The following is an 18,236-nucleotide window of genomic DNA, read 5'->3' as shown; positions in this document are numbered from 1 at the left end:
ACATCATTATTAAAATAAATAGAATAATAAATATGTACAAATATACACAAGTGCTGTGGGAAGGGGGAAGGGCAGAGGTAGGGAGTAGGAGTGAGGAGGAGGGGAGGAGGAGCAGAGGAAAAGGGGGGGCTCAGTCTGGAAGGCCTCCTAGATGAGGTGAGCTCTCAGTAGGGCTTTGAAAGGAGGAAGAGAGCTAGTTTGGCAGATGTGCAGAGGGAGGGCATTCCGGTCTAGGGGAAGGACATGGGCCAGGGGTCAACAGCGGGACAGGCAAGAACGAGGCCGGGTGAGGCGGTTAGATTCTAATAGTTATTAGAAACTATTCCTGGCAGCAGCACTTGGAAGGCAGGGTTAGTGTGCCCGGGGGTGGGGGCGGCCTTCCACTTGTCCTCTCCCCCATCTAGACTCTCCCCCTTCTCATAATAATAACGGTATTTGTTAAGTGCTTACTATGTGCGAAGCACTGTTCAAAGCGCTGGGGGGTACAAGGTAATCAGGTTGTCCCACGTGGGGCTCACAGTCTTCATCCCCATTTTCCAGATGAGGTAACTGAGGCACAGAGAAGTGAAGTGGTTTGCCCAAGGCCACACAGCTGACAAGCGGCGGAGCTGGGATTCGAACACCTGACCTCTGACTCCCAAGCCCTCACTCTTCCCACTGAGCCACACTTCTGTAATAATAATAATAATGATGGCATTTGTTAAGTGCTTACTATGTGCCAAGCACTGTTCTAAGCACTGGGGAGGATAGAGAAGCAGCATTGCTCAATGGAAAGAACACGGGCTTGAGAGTCAGAGGTCATGGGTTCTAATTCCTTTTCTGCCAATTGTCAGCAGTGTGACCTTGGGTAAATCACTTAACTTCTCTGTGCCTCAGTTACCTCATCTGTAAAATGGGGATGAAGACTGTGAGCCCCACGTGGGACAACCTGATCACCTTGTATCCTCCCCAGCACTTAGAACAATGCTTAGCATATAGTAAGCGCTTAACAAATGCCATTATCATTATTATTATTACAAGGTGATCACGTTGTCCCACATGGGACTCACAGTCTTAATCCCCGTTTTACAGATGAGGTAACTGAGGCTCAGAGAAGTGAATAGACTTGTCCAAGGTCACACAGCAGACTAGTCGGGGAGCGGGGATTAGAACCCCTGACCTCTGACTCCCAAGCCTGCGCTCTTTCCACTGAGCCACACTGCTGTACTAGACTGCGTTGGGTAGGGACCATCTCTATATGTTGTTGATTTGCAGTCTCCCAAGTGCTTAGTCCAGTGCTCTGCACACAGTAAGTGCTTGTGGCTCAGTGGAAAGAGACCGGGCTTTGGAGTCAGAGGTCATGGGTTTGAATCCCAGCTCGGCCAATTGTCAGCTGTGTGACTTTGGGCAAGTCACTTAACTTCTCTGTGCCACAGTTCCCTCATCTATAAAATGGGGATTAGGACTGTGAGCCCCACGTGGGACAACCTGATCACCTTGTATACCCCACAGCGCTCAGAACCGTGCTTCACACGTAGTAAGCGCTTAACAAATACCATCATTATTATGATCACCTTGTGTCCCCCCAGCGCTTAGAACAGTGCTTTGCACATAGTAAGAGCTTAACAAATGCTATCATTATTATGATCACCTTGTATCCCCCCAGCGCTTAGAACAGTGCTTTGCACATAGTAAGAGCTTAACAAATGCCATCATTATTATGATCACCTTGTATCCCCTCAGCACTTAGAACAGTGCTTTGCACATAGTAAGCGCTTAACAAATACCATCATTATTATGATCACCTTGTATCCTGCGCTTAGAACAGTGCTCGGCACATTCATTCATTCATTCATTTAATCGTATTTATTGAGCACTTACTCTGTGCAGAGCACTGTACTAAGCGCTTGGGAAGTACATGTTAGCAACATATAGAGACGGTCCCTACCCAACAATGGGCTCACAGTCTAGAAGGGGGAGACAGACAACAAAACAAAACATGTGGACAGGTAAAAGCGCTTAACAAATACCATCATTATTATGATCACCTTGTATCCAGCGTTTAGAAGAGTGCTCGGCACATAATAAGCGCTTAACAAATACCATCATTATTATGATCACCTTGTATCAGGCGCTTAGACCAGTGCTTGGCACATAGTAAGCGCTTAACAAAAACCATCATTATTGTACATATTTACTATTCTATTTATTTTATTTTGTTAATATGTTTTGTTGTTTGTCTCCCCCTTCTAGACTGTGAGCCCGCTGTTGGGTAGGGACCGTCTCTAGATGTTGCCGACTTGTACTTCCCAAGCGCTTAGCCCAGTGCTCTGCACACAGTAAGCGCTCAGCGTGGCTCAGTGGAAAAGAGCCCGGGCTTTGGAGTCAGAGGTCATGGGTTCAAATCCCAGCTCCGCCAATTGTCAGCTGTGTGACTCTGGGCAAGTCACTTAACTTCTCTGTGCCTCAGTTCCCTCATCTGTAAAATGGGGATGAAGACTGTGAGCCCCCCCCCCCGTGGGACAACCTGATGGCCTTGTAACCTCCCCAGTGCTTAGAACAGTGCTTTGCTCAAAGTAAGCACTTGATAAATGCCATTATTAATTAGTTAATAAATACGATTGAATGAATGATTGAATGAATCTCCCCCATCCCCCTCGTCCCGCCTCCATCCCCCTCATCTTACCTCCTTCCCTTCCCCACAGCACCTGTATATATGTATATATGTTTGTACATATTTATTACTCTATTTATTTATTTTACTTGTACCTATCTATTCTATTTATTTTATTTCGTTAGTATGTTTGGTTTTGTTCTCCGTCTCCCCCTTTTAGACTGTGAGCCCACTGTTGGGTAGGGACTGTCTCTATACGTTGCCAACTTGTACTTCCCAAGCGCTTAGTACAGTGCTCTGCACACAGTAAGCGCTCAATAAATACGATTGATTATCAATACAAATGAGCAAATGAATTGCCCACGATTGAATGAATGATTGAATGAATCTCCCCCTCGTCCCCCTCTCCCTCCCCCTCATCTTACCTCCTTCCCTTCCCCACAGCACCTGTATATATGTATATATGTTTGTACATATTTATTACTCTATTTATTTATTTTACTTGTACCTATCTATTCTATTTATTTTATTTTGTTAATATGTTCTGTTTTGTTCTGTCTCCCCCTTTTAGACTGTGAGCCCACTGTTGGGTAGGGACTGTCTCTATATGTCGCCAACTTCTACTTCCCAAGCGCTTAGTACGGTGCTCTGCACACAGTAAGCGCTCAATAAATACGATTGATTGATTTATTGATCATTATCAATACAACTGAGCAAATGAAAGAACGGCTGCCCGCGGTCAGGCTTCGGGCCTCCGCCCCGGGGGGCGGCCCTGAGGGCGGGCGCCGCGCATGCGCGGGAGCGGGGCCGGGCGCGGGGGGGGAGGGCAGGTCCGGGGCGCGCTCCCGAGGCAGGGCGGTGCGGGTGCCCGGGCCCGGCGCGGCGCGGCGGGACGCGGCCTGGGCGTCCGCCGCGGGACCATGGCCGTGCTGGGCGCCGAGGGCTGAGCGCGGCCGCCGCAGGACCCGCCGCCACCGGAGCCCGCCGCCAGCCTCGGGTAAGCGCCGCGCGGGCAGGCTCGGGCTCGGGCCCGCGCCTCCCCCTCCTCCCCGGGATCGCGCCCGGCCTCTGCCCCCCGCCACCCAGGGGTCCCCCCCGGCCCAGCGCGCCCCCGCTTCCACTTCCCCTTTCTACTTCCCAAGCGCTTAGTCCAGCGCTCTGCACACAGTAAGCGCTCAACCATTCATTCATTCAGTCGTATTTATTGAGCAATTACTGTGTGCAGAACACTATACTAAGCGCTTGGGAAGTACAGGTTGGTAACATATAGAGACGGTCCCGACCCAACAGCGGGCTCACAACCAATACGCTTAGAACAGTGCCCAGCGCTTAGAACGGTGCTTTGCACATAGTAAGCGCCCGTGAGCCCATTGTTGGGTAGGGACTGTCTCTATATGTTGCCAATTTGTACTTCCCAAGCGCTTAGTACAGTGCTCTGCACACAGAAAGCGCTCAATACATACGATTGATTGATTATATGTTGCCAACTTGTACTTCCCAAGCGCTTAGTACAGTGGTCTGCACACAGTAAGCGCTCAATACACACGATTGATTGATTATATGTTGCCAACTTGTACTTCCCAAGCGCTTAGTACAGTGCTCTGCACACAGTAAGCGCTCAATCAATACGATTGATTGATTAACAAATACCATTAAAGAAAGAATGAATGAATGAGTGACCCGACCTCCCCCCTCCTCCCCGACTCCGGCCACCGCCATCCCCCCCCACCCCGTGACCTTGCAGTTTTTCCCGCACGGCGAGACAAGCGCTCAGTCCAGTGCTCCGCACACAGCACCCAATAAAGACGATTGAATCGGATCCCGGGCATTCTTCCGTCCTCCCCCCGGGTCCGGTCCTTAATCCTAAACTGGAAAACCCACAGGGACCCCGCCGGCTCTGGAAAAGACACCAGGAAGAGCCGGAGAAATGGGGACCGGGGGAGAGGGGGGGCCCGAGGACGTTTCATTTGAGAAGCAGCGCGGCTCGGTGGAAAGAGCACGGGTTTTGGAGTCAGAGGTCATGGGTTCGAATCCCCACTCTGCCGATTGTCAGCTGTGTGGCTTTGGGCAAGTCGATTCACTTCTCTGAGAAGCAGCATGGCTTCCTGGAAAGATCCCGGGCTTGGGAGTCAGAGGTCGTGGGTTCTAATGTCGACTCTGCCGCTTGTCAGCTGTGTGACCTTGGGCCAGTCATTTAACTTCTCTGGGCCTCAGTGACCTCATCTGTAAAATGGGGATGAAGACTGGGAGCCCCCCGTGGGACAACCTGATGACCTTGTATCTCCCCCAGCGCTTAGAACAGTGCTTGGCACATAGTAAGCGCTTAACAAATACCAGCATTATTATTATTATTCTCTGGGCTTCAGTTCCCTCATCTGTACAATGGGGTTTGACTGTGAGCCCCCTGTGGGACAACCTGATCACATTGTAACCTCCCCAGCGCTTAGAACAGTGCTTTGCACATAGTAAGCGCTTAATAAATGCCATTATGATTATTAGGACCTTTCTCCTCTATAATAGGGAAAGTCAAGGTTACCCAGTTTAGATTTGTCTCTTTCTTCAGGATATTTAGTGGTGGTGATCAAGTAGCTCCTGTAAATTCATTATTCTGCCCCATTTAAAAATACCTTCAGAACCTCTAGGTATGGAAAAGTGATGGTCCGGACTGTTATTGTTCGTGAGAAGGCAAGCTGGAAAATCCGGGGTAATAATAATAATGATGACATATATTAAGTCCTTACTATGTGCCAGGCACTGTTCTAAGCGCTGGGGGAGGGGGATACAAGGTCATCAGGTTGTCCCACATGGGGCTCACGATCTTAATCCCATTTTACAAATGAGGGAATTGAGGCCCAGAGAAGTGAAGTGACTTGCCCACAGTCAGACAGCAGACAAGTGGCGGAGCTGGGATTAGAACCCACGACCTCTGACTCCTAAACCCGGGCTCTTTCCACTGAGCCGTAGAGCTGCATGCTTAGGTTTTAGGCGTGCATTTTATTTTAGACTACTAGCGGGACGGTAGTGCTTGTGAACAAATCAGGGTTCACATTTATCCCAGCCTCATTAAATCCTGGGGCTTGTTAAATGAGCAGGCAAATAACATGAAATGCCAGTCAAAAGTATGTGTGTGTGTTTCAAAAATAGTTCCTTGCTATAATAATAATAATAATAATAATAACAACATTTGTTAAGCGCTTACTATGTGCAGAGCACTGTTCTAAGCGCTGGACATCTGGCATTAAATAACAAGCTATGTTGGAAATGACCTCTATCAGTTGGTTACCAACAGTAAAATCTTGTGACTTTTCGAAAAAAAAAAACAAAAAACGAACTGCTCAGGTTGGTTTAAAGCCATGCATTGTATGTGAAAATTCAGATGAGTTGCTCGTTGGGAAAATCGATTGGAAGTTTAACCCTTTACAAAGCCCCGTTTTTGAAAAGAATGATTTGGTCAGTAGTCCCCGGTTGTTTTCAGTGTCATTTGGTGTTCACCCTCACGGAACTTATGTTCCTATCTGTAAATTATTTATTGTAATGTCTGACCCCCCTCTAGACTGTAAACTCATTGTGGGCAAGGGCATGTGTTTACCAACTCAGCTTCATTGTACTCTCCCAAACGCTTTGTGCAGTTTTCTGCCCACAGTAAGTGCTCAGTAAATACCACTGATTAGATTAATTGATTGAACAATGAACACTTACCAGGGATCTCCAGCTAAATCCCCGACTTCCCTTAAATGATCATTTGTTGTCTGAGTTGTAGCCCTTATGGGATACAAGGGATTTAGGATGTATTGAACATGGCCCCTGCTTTTGAAGAGTAGAATCTATTGCTTTAAATAAGCAGAGTGGCCTAGTGGAAAGAGAACGGGCCTGGGTGTCAGAGAACCTGGGTTCTAATACCGGCTCTGCCACTTGTCAGCTGTGACCTCAGCCTAGTCACTTAACTTCTCTGTGCCTCAGTTATCTTATCTGCAAAATGGAGAGTAAGACTGAGAATCCTATGTGGGACAGGGACTGTACCCAACTCTATTATTTTGTATCTGCCCCAGCGCTTAATACAGTGCCTGGCACAGAGTGAGTGCCAAACAACTACCTCAGTTATCTGTTGCTTTAAATTTCAGTTTATTTTTACCTGCAGTTTTTCCATCAAGATGTTAATTAAGGTGATTGATATACTCTTAGAAGTTAGGGGAGGGAAGGCCCACTTTATAATATTTGAAATTAAAAGAGTTTTCAAATTTATGGTGACCGTGTTTGCAGAATTAGGAGAAGAATACGTTGAGTTAAAATTTGACCAGTAAAACAAGACTTTAAAGTTTTACCTAGGAGTTTTTTTGCTCCAAATAGTGTACATTTTTTTGTAGTAGTGATTATGAGCCAGGTTATTATTAACTCCAAAGGAGTTTTTGCATCTATGCTTTACCAGTTCAGTATTTTCATCTTGGGCATCGAGCTGGCAAGTGACCTCCGACTGTGGTGGTGGCGGCACTTCAGATTTGGGGTAACTGTGGCACGGCTGTCCAAACTGCAGCCTCCGTCGGCATGTGCCCAGGCTTCCCCACAGGATGACTCCTAGGAACAGGAGAGGAAGGAGACAAGGCGTCAAAAACCTTTATACATAAGTAGTTATGTTTCTCACAACTGAATGAACCCCCATCTGTCCCTTCCCTTCCTTCTCCTTCTCCCCACCCCCTGCCCCCCTGTAAGGTTGTGCTAATCAGCTTCCTGAGATTGTTCATTCTCCCCCTTAGAGAAGCAGCGTGGCTTGGGATTCAGAGGTCATGGGTTCTAATGCTGGATCTGCCATGTGTCAGCTGTGTGACTTCAGGCAAGTCACTTGACTTCTCTGTGCCTTTTACCTCATCTGTAAAATGGGGATTAAGACTGTGAGCCCCACATGGGACAACCTGATAACCTTGTATCTATCCCAGCACTTAGAACAGTGCTTGTCACATAAGCGCTCAGCAAATATTATTATTATTGAATTCCAGACAGGTGACAGGATTTCCGAGAGGTAGGTCCGTGACCCTTTTTGGTCAGCACCATGTTGTTTGAATTTGAGCAAACACAAGTTTTAAACTTGCATGACTTAGTGCAAAACTGGGTCGGAGGTAATTGTACTCTGCCAGAGCCCAGCGGCCTATTGGGGTGATTTGGAGGTAACCATGCTTGCCCTAGTTGAGCTGTGCAGCTATGCTTATATCTCCTGCGACTATTACCTCAATGACGGCAAGCATTTTTAATTGCTGATATCCAAATTCATTCATTCATTCATTCAATTCATTGAATCGTATTTATTGAGCACTTACTGTGTGCAGAGCACTGTACTAAGCCCTTGGGAAGTACAAGTTGGCAACATATAGAGACGGTCCCTACCCAACAGTGGGCTCACAGTCTAGAAGGGGGACACAGACAACAAAAAAAAAACATATTAACAAAATAAAATAAATAGAATAGTAAATATGTACAAGTAAAATAGAGTAATAAATCTGAACAAACATATATACGGGTGCTGTGGGGAGGGGAAGGAAGTAGGGTGGGGGGAGGGGGAGAGGAAGGAGAGGGCTCAGTCTGGGAAGGCCTTCTGGAGGAGGTGAGCTCTCAGTAGGGTTTTGAAGGGAGGAAGAGAGCTAGCTTGGCGGATGTGCGGAGGGAGGGCATTCAAGGACAGGGGGATGATGTGGGCTGGGGGTCGACGGCAGGACAGGTGAGAAGGAGGCACAGTGAGGAGGTGAGCGGCAGAGGAGCGGAGGGTGCGGGCTGGGCTGTAGAAGGAAAGAAGGGAGGTGAGGTAGGGTTAGGGTTATGTTGTTCTATAGCACCTAGCTTAGATTAAGCCCCTGAGCATTGGGGCAGGCCTTTTGTGATGGGGTGATTGCAGTAGGCTATCCCAGTCTCTCTCGGAATCTTAGCCTCAGAGATAAAGGGTAAAGAAAAAGCCTTGTCCTAAGAGTCAGAATATGCCACTGGCTTGGTGTCTGGGGGGAAGGTTTGCCAGTATTTTGTCAGGAAGCTCATAATGGCCCTTTAGAACAAAGATTCTCAAATAATATTTTGCTAAAGCCACGATTACAGTTGGCCAACATATTTGTGGTGGCAACTTTCCTGATACAGTTTTGAGTTCCAGGTATCTAGACAAGTACAGAATAAATGACATGAAAAATGAAATTTTCAATGAGAACATTTGTTGTTTGGATTTAGGAGGTGGCTACATCAAGATGATCTATTCTAAGGAATTCTGTGTACACACTGAAACTTGCAAGGGGAATAATGTATGTAAAAACCTCAGAAACTGTTATCATATAGCAAGACCAAATAAACAGTCAAGTTGAACCTCTAAATTGGCAACTTGCACCTTTTTCAGTGAGTGAATCAAGTTGAGTTTTAGGAAATGGTGGAAATGTGTTCTATTATGCATTCAACAAGTACAGCAAAATGTCAAGGACACCTGAAAACTCTCTTAGGGTATTTTCAAGGAATCACTTAGTAGTAGATTTACCTCATTAGCCTAACAAGGCGGGGGTCTACATTGGGAATTTTGTAGCCTCTCTCCTGGACTGCTCGCATGTCTTGGCCACTCAATAAGAACATTGGGAGAGAGAGAGTCTGTCTCTTATGGGCCCAAGGAAAGCAGAAACACTAGTCAGCTACTGTAACTGCTAAAAATTAATAGGGAAAAATTGAGAGAAATGAAAGTCAGTCAATCAGTGGTATTGAGTGCTATATTAAGTGCTTGGGAGAGTCCAATAGAGTGGACCTGGTACAGGTGATCCCTGTCCACACATAAGTGGGGATTAAATGTTAAACATGTTAATAGAAAAACTTGAAGAAGAAATCCTTAATATTATACAATAATAGCTAAAACTCAGATGATCAGTTTTCATACCTGCCTTTGTTGGTTTTTAGATAGCAGTAATGAGTTCATATGAATGCTGTTGAAAAGGAAACTTAATAGTGTGGTTTTTGAAGAAATCTAAGTCCTTTATGAAAGAGGCTGTTTTAAACAATATTGCTGTACCCTTCAGGTCATTCTGATTTACAACACAATTGGTTCTAGAAAACCGTGTCATCCTCAGTAATCAATCAATCAGTGGCATTTATTTAGCACTATCTGTGTGCAGAGAACACTGTACTAAGTGCTTGGGAGAGTACAATTTAACAGAGTTGGTAGACTTCCCTGCCCACAACAAGCTTACAGTCAAGAGGGGATGACAGACAGGAATATAAATAAATAATGGATATGTACATAAGTACTCAGGGAGGGATAAATTAAGGATGCAAATCCAAATGCAAGGGTGGTGCAGAAAGTGGGAGAAGAGGAAATGAGGGCTTAGTTAGGGAAGGCCACTCAGAGGCGATGTGCCTTCAATAAGGCTTTGAAGATGGGGAGAATGATAGTCTTTCCTTTTGTCCTTGTCTCACGGGTAAAGAGGGAGGGTGTTTCAGGCCAGAGGCAGGATGTGGGTGAGAGGTCGGTGGTGAGATAGATGAGATCGAGGTACAGTGAGTAAGTTGGCATTAGAGGAGCAAAGTGTGCAGGCTGGGTTGAAGAAGAGCAGCAAGGTAAGGTAGGAGGGGGCGAGCTGGTTGTTTTAAAGCCAATTATAAGGAGTTGGTATTTGCAGAAGTGGCTGGACAACCACTGGAAGTTATTGAGAAGGAATGAAAATATTTGTTGAAAAATGATCCAGGCAGCAGGGTTTAGTATAGACTGGAATGGGGCAAGACAGGAGGTAAGGAAGTCAGCAAGGCGGCTGATACCATAATCATGGGGGAATAGGATAAGTGCTCGGATTAACGTGATAGTTTGGGTGGAGAGGAAAGGACGGACTTAACAATGGATGAACTGAGACAAGATGTAGTCCCTTCATAGCCCTACTGAGAGCTCACCTCCTCCAGGAGGCCTTCCCAGACTGAGCCCCCTCCTTCCTCTCCCCCTCCCCAACCCCCCTGCCCTACCTCCTTCCCCTCCCCACAGCACCTGTATATATGTATGTATTTATTACTCTATTTATTTTATTTGTACATATTCTATTTAGTTTGTTAATATGTTTTGTTTTGTTGTCTGTCTCCCCATTCTAGACTGTGAGCCCGCTGTTGGGTAGGGACTTTCTGTATGTGTTGCCGACTTGTACTTCCCAAGGGCTTAGTGCTCTGCACACAGTAAGTGCTCAATAAATACGATTGAATGAATGAATGAATGTAGTAACAGATTGAATATCTGGGTTGAATGAGAGAGAGGAGCCAGTCAATCATATTGAGTGCTTACTGTGTACAGAGCATTGTACTAAGCCCTTGGGAGAGTACAGTCTAGCAGTATAACAGGCACATTCCCTGCCCACAATGAGTTTCCAGTCTAGAGGGGGAGACAGACATTAATATAAATTACTGATATGTATATAAGTGCTGGGAGCGGGGATGAATAAAAGGAGCAAGTCAGGGCGACACAGAAGGGAGTTGAAAAGGAAAAGAATGCTTAGTCAGGAAAGGTTTCTTTTCTGTTTATTCAACACTTGATGTGTACAGAGCAGTGTACTAAGCACTTGGGAGGATATAATGCAACAGAGTTGGAAGCCATATTCCATGCTCACTAGGAGCTTGCAGTCTAGAGGGGGAGACAGATACTAAAATGACTAAATTACAGATACATACGTAAGAGCTTTGGAGTTTAGGGTGGGATGAATATCAAGTGCTTCAAGAGTATAGAAGTAACATAGAAGGAAGAGGGAGAAGCAGCATGGCCCAGTGGAATGAACAGGGGACTGGAAGTCAGAGGACCTGGGTTCTAATCCCAGCTCTGCTACTTGTCTGCTGTGTGATATTGAGCAAGTCACCTAACTTCTTTGTGCCTCAGGTACCTCATCTGTAAAATAGGGATTAAAACCGTGAGCCCCATGTGGGATGTAGACAGTGTCCAACCTGGCTATCTTTCATCTACCCCAGTGCTTAGTACAGTGCCTGGCACATAGTAAGTGCTTAACAAATAACATTTTAAAAATAGAAGGACTAGGGGAAAAGGAGCTTAAACTGCATAAGTCTTCTTGGAGATGTGATTCCAGTAAGGCTGAAAGGTGGGGAGGATGATAGTCTGTTGTATGCAGAGAGGGAGGGAGTTCCATGCCAGAGGGAGGACTTGGGCAAGGGGTCAGTAGCCAGATAGGTTGAGGTACAGTGAGTAAATTGGTATTAGAGGAGTGAAGTGTTCAGAGTAGATTGTAGTAGGAAATCAGTGAGGTAAGGTAGGAGGGGATAAGCCGATTGAGTGTTTTAAAGCCATTTATGAAGCATTTCCATTTGATGCATAGGTAGATGGGCAACCACTGGAGATTCTTGAGTGGGGAGACATGGACTGAACATTGTTTTTTAAGAGAAATGATCCAGGCAGCAGAGTGAGGTATGGATTGGAGTGGGGAGGTGCAGGAGCCAAGGAGTTCAGCAAGGAGGCTGTTGAAATGATCAAAGCAGGATATGATTAGTACTTCGATCAGCATATTAGTTTGGATGAAGAGGAAAGTGTGGATTTTAGTGATGTTGTGAAAATAGAACCAACAGATTGAACATGCGGATTAAATGAGAGAGATGAGTCAAGGATAATGTTGAGGGTAAGGGCTTGTGAGACAGGGAGGATAGTGCCTATTATCTCCAATTGTGGGAAAGCCATGGGGAGTACAGGGTAAGGATGGGAAGATTAGGAGTTCTGTTTTGAATATGTGGATAGTAATAATACGTGTGGTGTTTGTTAAGCACTTACTGTGTGCCAGGCACTGTATGAAGAGCTGGGGTGGTTACAAGGAAATCGGGTTGGACACAGTCCCTGTCTCACATAGGGCTCACAGTCTTCATCCCCATTTTACGGATGAGGTAACAGGTGCAGAGAAGTAAAATGACTTGTCCAAGGCCTCACAGCAGGCAACTGTAGGAGTAGGATTAGAACCCATGACTTTCTGACTCCCAGACACGTGCTCTAACCACCATGACACGGGCACTAAAGTTTGAGGTGTTGGTGGGACTTCCAGGGAGAGATATCCTGAAGGCAGGAGGATATGCGAGACTTCACAGAAGGAGAGAGCTCTGAACTGGAGAGGTAAAATTGGGAGTCATCTGCAAAGGGATGGTAGTTGAAGCCATGCTAGTGAGTAAGTTCTCCAAGGGATCGTGTGCCGATGGAGAATAGAAGGGGGCACAGAACTGAATCTTGAGGAACTCCCAAATTAGAGGGTGAAAGGCAGAGGTTGAGCCTGCAAAAGAGCCTGAGAAGTGATTAGAGAGATAGGCGGTGAACCAGGAGAGGACATTGTCCGTGAAGCGTAGGTTCGATCATGTTTCCAAGGAGAAAGGGCTTGTCCACAGTGTCAAAGGCTGCTGAGAGGTTGAGAAGGATTAGGATGGAGCACAGACTTTTGGATTTTGCAAGAAGGTGGTCATTTGTGACCTTAGAGAAGGCAGCTTCTCTGTAGTGAAGGGGACAAAAGCTAGAATGGAGGGGGTCAAGGAGAGGAAATGGAGGCAGTGGGAACCAATTTTCTTGTAGGAACAATGCTATAAATGAGTGATTGGCTACTGAATCAAGGCTGGATACTCTGGTTTTTTTTAACCAAAATTATCCAGACTTATATTCTCACTCAATTATGGAAGCAACGGCTTCTTTGATGTATTTATATTGAGTCAGGGAGATTCCTTGAAAGGGTAGCTAGCTTTTACTTCATGGAAAATAAATTGGGAATTTCAGTCTTCATTGGTGAATCTACTTTGTGATCAGAAGGACTCCCTGCCCCTTTTAAATCTCCTCTCCCCCTCCCTCACAGTGCCTCCCTTTAAAATTGCTTCCCCATTTCTCCAGGGTGCCATTGCAGGCTCGCACCCGAAAGCTAAGTGTCACAAAGCAGGCTTGATGCTGAAACGGTGTAAATTTAGAGAGATGTTAACTCGAAACTCACAGCGTCTCAAGTTGAGCACTGCCTGCAATAAAATGTTCTTAATAACAGAGTTCAGTTTTCTCTGTGTCAATATAGAAATTCTTGGCCTTCTTTTGAAATACTGTGTTCTTTCAGATTCGTGTCTTGGAAGAGAATTTTTATATACAAAGATCTGTACTGTGATGAACTGTCATAAATATGCTAATACTTCCAAAGGATGCTTTGTAGCCTGGGAACAGTTAACTAACATTCTGTTAATCTTGTGTAAGATGTCCTTTTGCTTATGAACTCAGACTGGTTTAGTAAGGTTTATCTCAATGTATTTTTTTTTCTTTTGCAGTGCTTTGAGATCCCTAGAAAAGCTATCCCCTCAGTTGAATTTTATTTTAAAAATATGAGGACCAGAGAAACTGGTGATATGTTTCTTTGTGTTTGCAGGTGCTTTTACTCTAATAGCTGGTATAATATTCATCCTTTCATGGGAGAATTGGTAATACTAGGGTAGTGAAATTAAAGAATTGTTATTGGCCTTTATTTTCTAACTCCTCCAACTATTTTTCATTTTTATCGTAATTTCAAGAGTTAGACTTTTATTATGTCTGAGAAACAGTTTCTCTACAACAGTGCAATATCTAACTTCAGTTGAGGGAGAGAAACTAACATTTAGGACTTCGTTAGACTCTGGATTCTGAGAAGGATGATCAGTTTTGCTCACGTTCATTTTGAAGAAGTTTTTTGGTATTAATGTTACTCTCTAAGCATCCCAAATGAGGGGACGGGTCTGTAGGAGTGGCAGAAGAGATAGCAGCAGCCTTAGAGGAGGCTGCAGGAGAGAGGTTGGAGAGAATAGATCTAGAGGAACTGGGAAAAGAGAAGCTGGGTAGTCAGGGAGAGTACTGCCCAGGGAAAGCCTGCCTGTGCTAGCTTCTCTACAGTTCTTTCAACCCCCCTTTACTGCTCTTCCACCACATTTCCTGGGGGATCCCCCTTTTTCCGTGGCATTTTTGCTGTTCCTTTGCAGGTATGGCAGGATACATATGCTCCTTCAAAAACCCCTAACATGCATAGAACTTTCTGATGACTAAATAATAGCCCTTCTGTGAATATAGTAAATTAATAGAGTGGCTCGTGTAGAGGATAATTTTTCAGGAGTTTACAAAAGCAATTTCTATCATCTTAATTACCGAGAGCAAATCTCTGTGCTAAACTTCTGAAAATAGAACATCAGCTGTTGATGGGTGGAGTGGTTGAACACGACTGTATAACATGATTGACAGAAATAGGAGTAGACAGGGATCAAAGAAACTCTGAAACGCAGACTCAGAGTGCACATACTCTACTACGTTTACCCTATCAAAAATCAAAAGATTTTCGAATTAACCAAAGGTGTTGGAAACCCTGAATAAGGTAATCAGCCCACCCTTTCAACTACTCTAGCCTCCTTGTGCGCATCTATTTATTGTCTATTTGTTAGTTTTTGTCTTTAGTATTTGTTTCCATAGTTTTATTCTTAGTTGTATATGTGATAATTTGTGTTCATTTGTCTCCCCATTAGAATGGAAGTTCCTTGGATCAGTCAGCCAGCCTGTGGGCTCCCTGTTAGCCCACTGGCCCCTCACGTAGCCTATGGGCTTCTCGTAGTCAAGGAACAGGGGATATGGGGTAGAGAAGCAGCATGGTGTAGTGGATAGAGCATGGTCCTGGGAGTCAGAAGGTCATGGGATCTAATCCTGGCTCCTCCGCTTGTGTGCTGTGTGACCTTGGGCAAGTCACTTTACTTCTCTGTGTCTCAGTTCCCTCATCTGTAAAATGGGGATTGAGACTGTGAGCCCCACATGGGACAGGGACTTTGCCAACACGATTTGCCTGTATCCACCCCAGTGCTTAGTACAGTGCCTGGCACATAGTAAGCGTTTAACGAATACCATAATTATTATTATTAACATGTCTTCCAACTCTGTTTTATTCTCCCAAACATTTAGTACAGGGCTGTGCCCACAGTAAGTGTTCAATAAATACCATTGATCGACTAATTGAGCGCGTACTCATTTAGAGCACTGTACTAAGTGCTTGGGAAAGTCCTGAGTTAGTAGCTGGGATTCCAGCTACACTGTAGCTTTTGTAGTCCAGCTCCTTGAGGGCAGCAATTGTATCTCTTCTGTTGTAGCTTAGGAAACACTAGAGTGTAGTACACTCAGCAGATGCTCACTAAATGCCATTGTTGATGGTTAATGAATGACCAGTTCTCTGTGAAAAGCCTGACCTAGAACCTGTGTTTAATGGAAACTGTCAGCTGGGACAGTGCATGCTCAGTATTCTTTTTGACCCCAGACTCAACTGGATAACGAACTATGAAAGTCCTGTAATTATTCCCAAGGAAGTCCATCCTTGGGGTGTTGAAGGGCTACCATGCTTGAACCCTCAGCTCTTATTTTCTGCCTGACCAGCAGTAAACCCAAGGTAAACATATGACTTAGCCCTAGAGGAGTTGGAAAAGGGATATGCTTGCCACTGCCATAGCCCATGGACATTTGCCATTTTTCATTTTGTAGGATCATCCTTCAGGTCTCAGGTTTTCAGTTCCTGAATTGGAGGAACCAGGGAACAGTGTATTGCTCAGTTAGAGCATAATGTACTGCATCTGTATTCTTGGTTTCCAGTGTCACCCCTGCCACAGTGTGTTATGGTGAGAACATTTTAATTACAGTGCTTATTAGATAATGTCTTGCAAAACACAGGCTACTCCACTGTAATAATCATCCTTTGAAATGGTGTAGCATACCAGATCAGATTATGGGATGCGCTCCATCTCAGACCTGGTTTCTGGATCACGTCCAGATTCTCTGCTGGCTGGAGGCATTAAGACAGCCCAGGTAGGTGACCCTTCCCACCCTCCCAACCCATAGTGGGGGTCATATCTGGGATCCTAGTTAAAAGCCCCCCTTTCACCATGTGAGGATGTTCTGAGAAAACAGAGAAAGCAGAGGTTAATAGTACTACAGTAATGCCGTTCTTTTCCTTCCTGAACAGAAGGAACGGTGGGAGGATGTCTTGATCTAGTGTCCTGCACACTTTTGAAGACGTTATTACAAGTTAATAACCTGTGTTTCCTCTGAAAGTGAGTAGTCGCCAGATCAAACAGGAGAAATTCCACAACTGATTGGTAACAGACGTGGAGAGGGCAAGATCACTTGAAAAACAATGAGTGGAATTCAATTACTCTGAAACACTTTTTTCCCCGTGCAAAGAGATTTCCACAGGGTTTCCTTGGAGATGTCCGTGGGTGCCCAAAGGAAGCCTCTAGGCGAATGACAAGGCCTCACAGTCTGGGTAGTAAATTGCAGTCTTTGCCTGGAAGGTTATTCTGATGCAGTCTTGGCACTGAGAAGAGGGGACACTCTGAGATCCAGTATGAAGTTGTCCTCTTTGAGAACCATGATGCCTCCTTTTGAGCTGGAGTTGAAGGGTGTGAACAGTTGGTTAGCTTGTCAGAGGTTGTAGGAAATGGTGTGCCATCTCATCTTTTCCACAGGGGTTGAGGAGGAATATAAATAAGGTGATTAACTTGAAGTATATGGAATGATGGTTCTTTGGAGAGGAATTTAAGGTTGGTACAGAGGACAATCTTTTTGGGGAGTCAGTGAACTAGAGCCACAATTGACTGGTTCTGTAAACTGAAGTGACCACTATTGCATTTCATTTAGAGATCAGTTGGAACACTGGACAGTTGCCAGCATTACATTAATATTCTAGTGTTATTGGGTGTACCACTGGAGAGTTTTGGATTCTTGAATCTTTGCATGAAATGCCTAGAGAGAGGTAGTTCTTCCTTTTAGTGTTTGGCACATAGTAAGCGCTTAAAAAGTGCCATTGTTATTATTTCCAACTACCAGGAGACGAATAATAATTGTGATATTTAAGTGCTTACTATGAGCAAAACACTGTACTAAGCCCTGGAGTAGATACAAGATAATCAGGCCCCTCATGGGGCTCACAGTCCAAGTAGGAGGGACAAAAGATACTGAATCCCCATTTTGCATATGGGGGAACTAAAGCACAAAGAAGTTAAGTGACTTGCCCAAGGTCACACAGTTTAAAAGCTGATAGGGCTTCTAGGGAACTACCAATCAATTAAGAACATTGAACTAAGCTCTTGGAAGAATATATTTAGAATTAGTATTTTGATCCTTGCCTTCAAGGAATTTATAATCCAGCAGCGAAGAGGGGACAGGCACACAAATAAATTGCAGTTAGGAAGAAATAATAGCACTTCTGAGGTATGTATATAAGTGTTACAGGGCATTGTGAGCCCTTAAGTGCTTAGGTGCTGAGCAAGTGCTGATGTAGCAGTTGGTGAAGGATATAAAATTGGGAGATTGGAAATTAATGGGGAAAGTCATCCTGAAAGAGATGTGATTTCAAAGGCTTTGAAGATTGGAGGAGCTGTGGTTTGCTGGTTACAAAGTGGGAGGGAGTTCCAGGCAGGAGGAAAGGTAGGGTATGAGCAAGAGGTCAGTGGCTGGAGAAATTGTAGTGAGGCACATTGAGTAAGTTACCTTGCGAGAAATGAAGAGTGCAACTGGGATGTAGTGGGAGAAAAGAGTGTTTAATTAGGAGGAAGAAAGCTGATTGAGAGATATAATCCAGTATGAAGAATGGACTAGAGTGAGGAGAGCCTGGGGGCAAGGAGATCAGTGAGGAGGCTGATGCAGGAGTCAGGCCAGGAT

General features: G+C 45.0%; 1 protein-coding gene across 3 annotated transcripts in view; it reads left to right on the top strand.

Moving 5' to 3' along the window:
• Window positions 1-3,513: 3,513 nt before the first annotated feature.
• The window catches only part of WWP1 (WW domain containing E3 ubiquitin protein ligase 1), a 90,443-nt gene continuing 75,720 nt past the window's right edge, over window positions 3,514-18,236 (top strand). For all 3 annotated transcript variants that reach the window (XM_038745833.1, XM_038745832.1, XM_038745834.1), the window contains exon 1: window positions 3,514-3,590. The gene's annotated coding sequence lies outside the window, so the exon portion shown is untranslated. The remainder of the gene's footprint in view (window positions 3,591-18,236) is intronic.

The sequence above is a fragment of the Tachyglossus aculeatus genome, chromosome 4 (genome assembly GCF_015852505.1).
Source record: "Tachyglossus aculeatus isolate mTacAcu1 chromosome 4, mTacAcu1.pri, whole genome shotgun sequence".
NCBI classification, from domain to species: Eukaryota; Metazoa; Chordata; class Mammalia; order Monotremata; family Tachyglossidae; genus Tachyglossus; species Tachyglossus aculeatus.
This window is presented reverse-complemented; position numbering and strand designations above follow the sequence as displayed.